Source organism: Labrus mixtus, chromosome 16 (genome assembly GCF_963584025.1).
Source record: "Labrus mixtus chromosome 16, fLabMix1.1, whole genome shotgun sequence".
NCBI lineage: Eukaryota > Metazoa > Chordata > Actinopteri > Labriformes > Labridae > Labrus > Labrus mixtus.
The window spans coordinates 15009240-15018006 of NC_083627.1; the positions used below are offsets into that span (position 1 = coordinate 15009240).

The window sequence follows — 8767 nt, forward strand, 5'->3', positions numbered from 1 at the left end:
CAACAATGATAGGGGGAAAGCGCTGATAACAATTTGTTTACCTCCCTGCTAGTAAACATAGTGCCTGTGTGGCCGCTGGATGTGTAACTGTATGCTAATGTGTTCACCATATTAACTTTATCGACTTATTAAACAGCAATTTTTAGGTGTCCTCCAAGTGGCCCAAAAAATGATGAATGCAGCTCTTATTCTGGCAGAATACTGACTTCAACATTCTAATCTAATCAAAAATAAACTTAAATGTTGAAGAGAAGTGAGGGAGAAAGTTGGGTAAGGTTTTGGTTAACAGATTACAGGACTTTTATTTTACCTTAAAGCAGGTGAGTTTTAAAGTCCAACACAGGGTCAGGATTATTTTTTTGTGCAAGATGACAATTTATTTATGGCTCTGCAGATGGTGAAAGCTAAATAGCTTACATTTTTAGTCGAAGCTTACATGAATTGTTAAAGCTGCAGATGAGTACAGATGGTGAATGTTTACAGCCTTTGTAAGAGGATAGTAAAGATACATGATTTGCAGCACATGTAGTTATATACTCCCAACAAAAACAGTCATTTGTGAGCATATGTGGCGTTTCCTTAATGGGATGAGGTCGTTGTCTTTGTCCCGGCTCTGCTTAGTGAAACGAGTCAAACACATTACTATACTTTAAAAGCTCCCCTCTCACTCTATAAGAAAAGAATAGGAGGGTTCATGTGTGCTGTGACTCCTGAGATCGTCTGTAGCCTGGAGGCAGAGGAGGCAGGGATGTGTGGTAACCTACAGATGGGTGCCTGGACACAGATGGACACACACACACACACACACACACACACACACACACACACACACACACAGAAAGGACCCCGCAGAGAGATCAAAGGAGGGAGTGTGGCTTTGGCTTGTCAACAGTGAAGACTGATAGATGGAGGCATCTGTGCTGGGCAGAGAAAGGAGGAAGTGAAGAGAGGAAGAAGAGATCTGCTCATTATCTTCACCATCATGTTGCCGATGCAAAACAGTATTTGTATTTCCTAGAAAGATTTCTTAAAAAGAAAAGCACACTTAAGATCACTTTGTGCATAACTGTTGAATAGTTAACTATAGCAAATATGTGTTGTTTGCTTCCTTTGTACAAATGCGGGTTTCATTGAACTCAGTTCAGGTTTCAGCCTGGAGACATGCTGTTTGTTATTCATTTGAACAAACCCTGCTACTGCAGATGAGAAGGGAAAACCACGACTGTGTTTTTTCTCCACAGGCTCTTGTCAGAAATGCTCAAGCTACAAACATTGTTGCCCACACAACAGCGGAGGATAAGTGGAGATGAAAGGAAGCTGGAGCAACCGCACCTCGCCTCATAATTATTCCTAATTAAGATTAATTGCCTTTTGAAGAGCTGGGGTAATTCCTATTGGCCCTGTGGGCGCGATTTCCCTCACAGATGATTCAAAACAAAACAAGGCTGTCGACACAGATCGGCTCAGTAGTTAGCATTGTCTCAGAGCACAGTGCCTCGTTTATTTCACTCCACTGGTACATTAATCTAAGTACCACTTTAGAGCCCTCAGATGATTCCTAAGAAAATGCAGGAAGGTGTTTACAAAGTGATCATCACATGGTGAAGCAGCCCCCAAAATGATGGAAGACTTTATTCCAAACTGCCGTAAACAATGTTTTTACATGGATCGCACGTGACTTATGAGTGTAGGAGCACATAGGGATGGGGATGAACCCACAGAGAATTATAAAGTGACTCCACAATCAGCTGTATTCTGCAGAAACTTTTGCCAAATCAACTTTTTTTTAAATCAACTCTTGCAATGTTATCATTTTTGTAGGTGTGTTTCTGTGGCCCTTAACATGCCAAACAAATCTGCTAATATAGCCTAGCGTGCGTTTGAAATGTATGCTTCTCCAAAACAATTTGAACATCAGACATTTCCTCTCAGTATTATCCATAATTAATTAAAAAAATAAATCAATGTTAATTAAAAATTAAAGTGATACTCATGGAGTTTGAAGTCCCGTAGGCTTGACTGACTCACTAGAGACAGAAGACACTGAAAGAACTTAGAAGTCACAAACAAGAAGAGGAGAAGCTCGACATGTCTGAGTCTTCAAGCAATGAAATACATTAATGCAGCAAGTTGAAAGTTATACATGGTGTCATTGGTATTCTTCAAGCCCATGCCAAGATGATGATATGACTCTATTATGACATCATCAGACCTGAAATACCTCCTCCAGAGAAAAAAAGAAAACAACACGTCAACATACTAAGACTTAGTAATTATGACAAGTCAGTCTCTCTCATGTGTGACGTTACAAGACGTAAACTTTACACTTAAGAAGTTCAAAGTAAAGATGGTATCTGACTTTTTGAATGGAAGACAAAAGTCATTATTTAGGCACTCTTTTTGCGTAATAGTTTGTTGTCACTGAAAGGAAAATTTAACTTCTTTATAGCAAAATAAGTCAGTTGTCAATCAATCTTTATTAGTATAGCGCCAATTCATAACAAATGTTACATCGAGACACTTTACAAAAAGCAGGTAAAAGACCTTACTCTCTGTTATTTATTATTACAAAAGAGCAGGTAAAAAGACTCAATGTTATATTACATGAGCACTTAGCAACATTAAGCCAAAGTTACAGTGGCAAGAGAAACTTCCTTTTAAGAGGCAGAAATTAGGGGAAATCCAGGCTCATGATGAACAGCCATCTACCGAAACTGCGCCAGGTTTGAAAATGGGATTAAGATGAGATCGGAATATTCTAGTATTCTTTCTTCATTCATAGATTTATTTTTGGGCTTTTGTGCCTTTAATGTAGACACGACAGAGTATGAAATCAAGACGAGAGAGTGTGGGGGACGACATGAGGGAGAGAGGAGCCACAGGCTGGATTCGAACCCGGGCCGCCCGCTTGGAGGACTACAGCCTCCATACATGGGGCGCGGGCACTAACCTCGGCACAACCAGCAGCCCAACAACAGTCAGTATTTTAATCAAAAATAATAAAGTTTTGGAACTAAGCTTGTCAAAACTTACGGTACTTCAATACTTTTTGATACCATGTGTTTTAAAACAATACAATCACTGTTATTTATTGACTGGGAGCATCAAAAAAACTGTTTTAAATTAACTTGCAGATGAACGTTGTCAACATATTTGAGCAAGTCAGACAGTGTTCAGGAGTTTGTTAATAATTGAAAACAAGAAATTTACCCAATATATGGTGCCTAGGACTTCTACTTTTGTTGCTGTGGTATCATGAACATGCTACACAAACATAGGCTGACATACACACACATGCACAAACATGCATTAATGGAGAGGTCTCAGAGTGAGCAGTTTTGGGGTTCGGTGCCTTGCTCAACGGCGCCTCTGCAGTGTTCAGGCACCTCTCCAGCTACCAGACCAATTTCTGGACTTGGTCCGTGCCGGGACTTGAGCCGGCGACCCTCCGATTCCCAACCCAGGTCCCTACAGACTGAGCTACTGCCGCCCCAAGTATCTAAGTTTAAAATGAAGGTATATTGACAACCTTGGTTGGAGCACTTGTGATTAATAAGTGCAACGAGTGAGAGCACTTTGATGTTGATGTATTGCTATAAACAGTTAACCAGTCTAAATTTATCTGCATCACATTCATAAAATCACTGAACTGCACGGCTAAACAGTCTGTGGGAGTTTCTCATCATTGTCCAGCGTTGACGTAAAGTGTCCTCTGAATGACACATTGTGAGTGTTCAGCACCCACACGCAATCTGCCGCAGAAGACCATATATTCATAGGGTCTCAGTGGGTCCTCAATTCAATACAAAGACTCCCTGCTCTCCCTCCACCCCTCACAAACTCCTTACCTCCCCCTCCACAAGCACAGGAACACCCAGCAATTGTCTCTCCCCATCCCTGCCGAGGAAAGACACAATGGTTATCTTTAACAATACCTACTTCTGCTCCTCCTGAAATGTAGCCAGAGTTGAGCAGCCACCGTGTGCTTGAATGTGTGAATCTTCTCTGTATTGTCTGTGGGGCATATGGCCTTCTGACATGGCGGGCAGAGGGTCACAGACTAAAGGAATTCAAGTCATTCTGGGACTCTTTCTGCCTCTGTTACTCTTTAACAAACTTTTTTTTATATGGGCACTCATGCTTGAAAATGCAGACACACACCCCAGGGAACCGAATGCCCACACAAGCACAAATATGAAACAGTTTATATGCAACAAATCATTTGTAAAACAATGCGACTTTACACCTCAACCCCTTTTTGATCCATCCCTGTCAACCTTATAGTCACTCTCCTTTTACTCATATGGTATTTAATCATTTATTTAAATATATAAATGATTATATTCTTTGAAATAATAGTGTGTTATTGAGGAAGGTCTTGGCAACAGCAGCAAGGACAAGCATCCTTTAAAACAGGTAGAAACCCAGACTCTAGGAGGACAGCCGTCTGCCACGACTGGATGAGTTAAGAGAGAGACAATAACAATATTATAATAACAGACATGATAATAATAGACATAAAGACATAAAGATAATAGCAATGGCAAATATCAAATATGACTTACAAGCAATTAACACCAAAACATGTATGTGTGGCTGACAAAAATAATCGGAGCCGTTAGAGTCAAGCAGGTTTGGGAAAGATTCAAAATTTTGATTATGCATCAATGGGAGATGAATGCATACGGCTTTAGTGGGGGTGGACTCAGTGTTTCTTGTTCCCAACAGTCTAAGCCTCTAACAGCATAACTAGAGGTCGGTTAAAGGCAAGCCTGAGTCAGCCCTTACTTTAAGCTTGATCATTAAGTAATGTTAAGCCTTGTATTAAAAGTAGAGAGGCTGTCTGCCTCAAAGAACAAACTCGGTAAATCATTCAATAGATTCGGGGCCTGATACGTGAGGGCCCTGCCTCCCATACTAGGTTCGGAGACTCTATACTGCAAGCAGGCTAAACCTGCAATCTAAAGCATGAAGATGAAAAAGGGGGAAAAGGCTATGATTATGACGATTATAACGTTTTCGCCTTTGTAGGTTGGAAGACTGCACTTAAAGTATAAAGTGCCCTTCATTTGCATTTGTTAAGAGTAATAAAGCATTTTAATTCAACGTGCACTGACAGCTTTATTAATCAATGTGCACCAAAGAAGGTTAAAGAAACAACAACATATATGTACCGATTGTATAAATGTAATTTAAATACAATTTGTATATATATAAAGTAAAATAAAATGTTTGCCAACAGTGATGTGCTTACACACCAGATTAAGAGATGATTAGGAAATATTGCATTCTTCATATTTATTTGACTGTCTGAGGGGGGCTTTGAAAAAACGAATTCAAAACCAGAACATATAGTCCCTTTATGAAATATAGATCAGTTGTATGGGGTTAATTATTAAGCAGCTTCAATATGAAAGGGATTCTTGGATTAAGCAGTAATGATAATGCAATAATATCGTGCTTTTCCCAGAGTGATCTTTAGATAATGGATACCCCTTCTGCCCCTTGACAGACAAAAACAGAGCTTTCTTGAGGACACCTAAGGTCCAGGTCTCCAATCAGGAATCTAATGGTTTCCAAGTGAAGGAAAAGATACACATTTTCTCTATATTTTTACATTATTTGATTTATTTAGAGGAGAACTGTTAATAATGCCTTTTGTCATTGTTTCCTTTCATGCGCTTCCCCTTTCATTGACTTTATGTAGTGTAGTAAACTAATAGAATTATAATAATACCACAGAGTGATTCCCAAACGGTTTATATCTTTTGCGTGTATTATATCATGCTCCCACCCCCCCCTCCCCCCCGCTCACATATCAATGAGTAGCATCTTGTTGTATCTTTACTCGGGGGAAAAACACACACTACTCCTATTGTAATGCTACTACCTTAGGGGGGGATGGGGAAGGGGTAAAAGATGGGGGTGGGATGAGTAAATGCTAATGTTTCTATAATCTTAGCCCATTGTATGTCTAAGAAACACAGAAAGGAGAGGGTAGAAAGAAGACAAAGAGATGAGGAGGATAGAGTGGAGGCTTTAAGTGTAAACTGGGGGTTAAATGTGGTGGTGGTGAGAGGTTTGGGTAAAGAGATGGTGTGGATGGGGTTACAGTGATCTGACCCCAGGGAGATGCTCTGATGGTGGGCCGTTGGTCCCCCATATGACAGGCCGCAGCCTCAGGGCTTGATTGGGCTTCCAAATGTCGGCCCCAGTTAGTGACAGATGTCTCTGTCTCTGAAACACCAATAATTTACCACTTCAGCACGAATCAGCAGATGATACTGTAAAAGAGAAGGGGGGAGGGGGTTAAGAAAAAGGAGTGAGAGAGGAGAAAGAGGAAGGGGGATGGAGGCGCGCAAGTACATATGAAGAGCTCATTTGCAAAAGCAGATAACTGTTGTTGAAATTGTTTATTTCAGGAAATGTCACTCAGACTGAAGTTGTGTTTGACCGAGTTCCCCATAGACCAGGGGTCTCCAAACTTTTTTTTTTATCTGAGAGCTACTTGCATCAAATCGCTTGCATTTATTTACATAGCACACATCAGCTGAATTAAGATACTTTTTGTACTTGTGTGAAATTGCAATAAGCCAATGCTTATCAATAATCTTAAATTCACTTCAATGTCCAAGAAAACATTACTACTTTACACTTGTTTTTAATGGGCTAAATATATGAATATTTTTTTTTTTACAGAGTTGGTCAACCTTTAGGCGAGCTACTTAAAACCTGCCCGCGAGCTTGTTACGACCAGTGAATTTAGGACCCAGATGCAGGACACATAAACAGAGTGGTTGATTGGTAATGAGGTTTATTGTGGCAAATGGAGATGAAGATGGGTTGAAGATTCTGGAGGTTAGCAGAGTGAAGGGGACGAAGGCTGACCAGACCAGAGTAGGGGTGTGAGTGTGGCTGAGCAGGTTTGAGTCCAGAGAGCAGGTTGAGGCAGACGGCTGAGCAGGAAGGCAGGTGGGTGAACGGTGATCCTGAAGCAAAGGAAAAAACAGGGTGAGACTCAAAAAAAACAAAACAAGCACAAAAGATTAATTTCAAAGATTCTTTCAAAATCTTAATTTAGCCTGAGCCGTAGTCTACCGCAGTAGTTGACACAACGATCTGGCGATGAGTGGATGGAGAGCCGGGGTATATGTACTGCTGAGTTGATGAGGAGATGGAGAGCTGGTGTGCAGGTGAGAGCAGGTGAAAGGAATGAACCTCAATCAGGAGGGAGCCAGAGTGAGAGAGCCATGACAGAGCTAGCGGTAGCTCCCGAGCTACCTGCTGGAGACCCCTGCCATAGACTCTATTGGGTTTTTGCACCAGAACTGATTTTTGATCACAAAGGGCTAATCAAAACTCTCAGGGCACTGTTTTTCAGAACTCTTCATATTCTTTTCCATTTCTTGAAAATGTGTGATGCAGGCCTAAGTCCTTTTTTTTTTCTTCCCCCTGTGTACCGCTCCTCCGCCCGTGTGTGCACATGTTGGCGCGTGTGGGCTTTAAATCTTTGCACCGTATATATCTGTCCCTGAATCTGCTCGCTCTCTCTTGCAAGATACAGTGACCATGATGAGAATGTGTCACTGACATGAATAGATGGCGACGATTACTGTGTCTGTGTGTGTGCATAGATATATATATATGTGTGTATGTGTGTATGTGTGAGTGTCCCAATCGGGGCAGTAAATCCATCTGTGCAGAGCTTGTTATTACCCAACCTGTATCTGGGTGTATTTCTCCCACACATTCTTCAGGGGTAGAGGATTTGGTAGAGGTAACACCTTTGGGTGGGTGGTGCTGTGATGGCAATTTGTGTGAAAGTGTCTGTTCTGCTTGTGTTTTTTTTTTTTTTTTTTTTTTTTGCACATGTTTGTGCTGTATGGTATGTTTGTGCGTTTGTGTTTGTGCATGTGTGTTTCTCTTTGTGCATCATGTGCTCATGTTAATGTGCCTCTGCATGTGTCTTGTCTGACTCTGGTGATGTAGTATCCTCCAGGGATGCTGAGCCTCACATCGAGCCTGTCAATCATTGTGATTGATCAGTCCTCTGCCCCTCCCTCCCTCATTTCAATCGGATCCTGCTCGCCCTCTCCTCCCAGTCCAGGCCCCCTGGTGATTAATCACTCAAGTCGATCGGACAGGTAGCAGTGACATCATCCAATACTCCCCCAACCACTTGAAAAGAGACACTGAGAACCATTGGTCAGCAAAGTGATGACAACAGATCTGCTGAGTCCTAGCAGTTCCTCAAGTGATCATATTTACACTTTTACATGTTTTTCTAATGAGGAGCTTATGAAGGTGGTAAAGAGAAGAGTTGCAAATGAATGAGATGGCCTAAGTACTTTTCAAAGTATTTGTTTAGAATTGCAAACATTTTGTAAAAAAAAATTCTGCATTAAATTTTACTGTAGGAAAAATACATTGTATGTTCATGTAGTCAGCAGACAATCCCATGTGTAGACATTGTTTGTGAAGGAGGTGTTCATTTGATCAAAGGCTGAGGCTAAAGGGTGTCAATTGTTTTTCATATCGTAAAGCAACCAAAGGAGGCCTTACAAGTGGTTAGCGTTGAATGCTTTGACATTTCCAACATTCATTCAACCTTCCTCATTCATCTTCCACTTAGATCACCAAATCTTGGCCTACATCCCACGCTTGAAATGCAAAAAGAAACCAGGCAGGCATTTTCAGTTTTACCACACCAACACCTCCACCACCAATACATAGAAGTTAGCAATGCTAACCCCCTTAGCTTAAGCCC

General features: G+C 41.1%; 1 long non-coding RNA gene across 1 annotated transcript; it reads right to left on the bottom strand.

Moving 5' to 3' along the window:
* Positions 1-6797: 6797 nt before the first annotated feature.
* LOC132991649 (uncharacterized) lies at positions 6798-7251 on the bottom strand. Its single transcript, XR_009676218.1, has 2 exons — positions 7099-7251; positions 6798-6989 (listed from the first exon to the last, which is right to left on the bottom strand). It is a non-coding gene; the product is annotated as an uncharacterized LOC132991649 (long non-coding RNA).
* Between the last annotated feature and the right edge of the window lie 1516 nt (positions 7252-8767).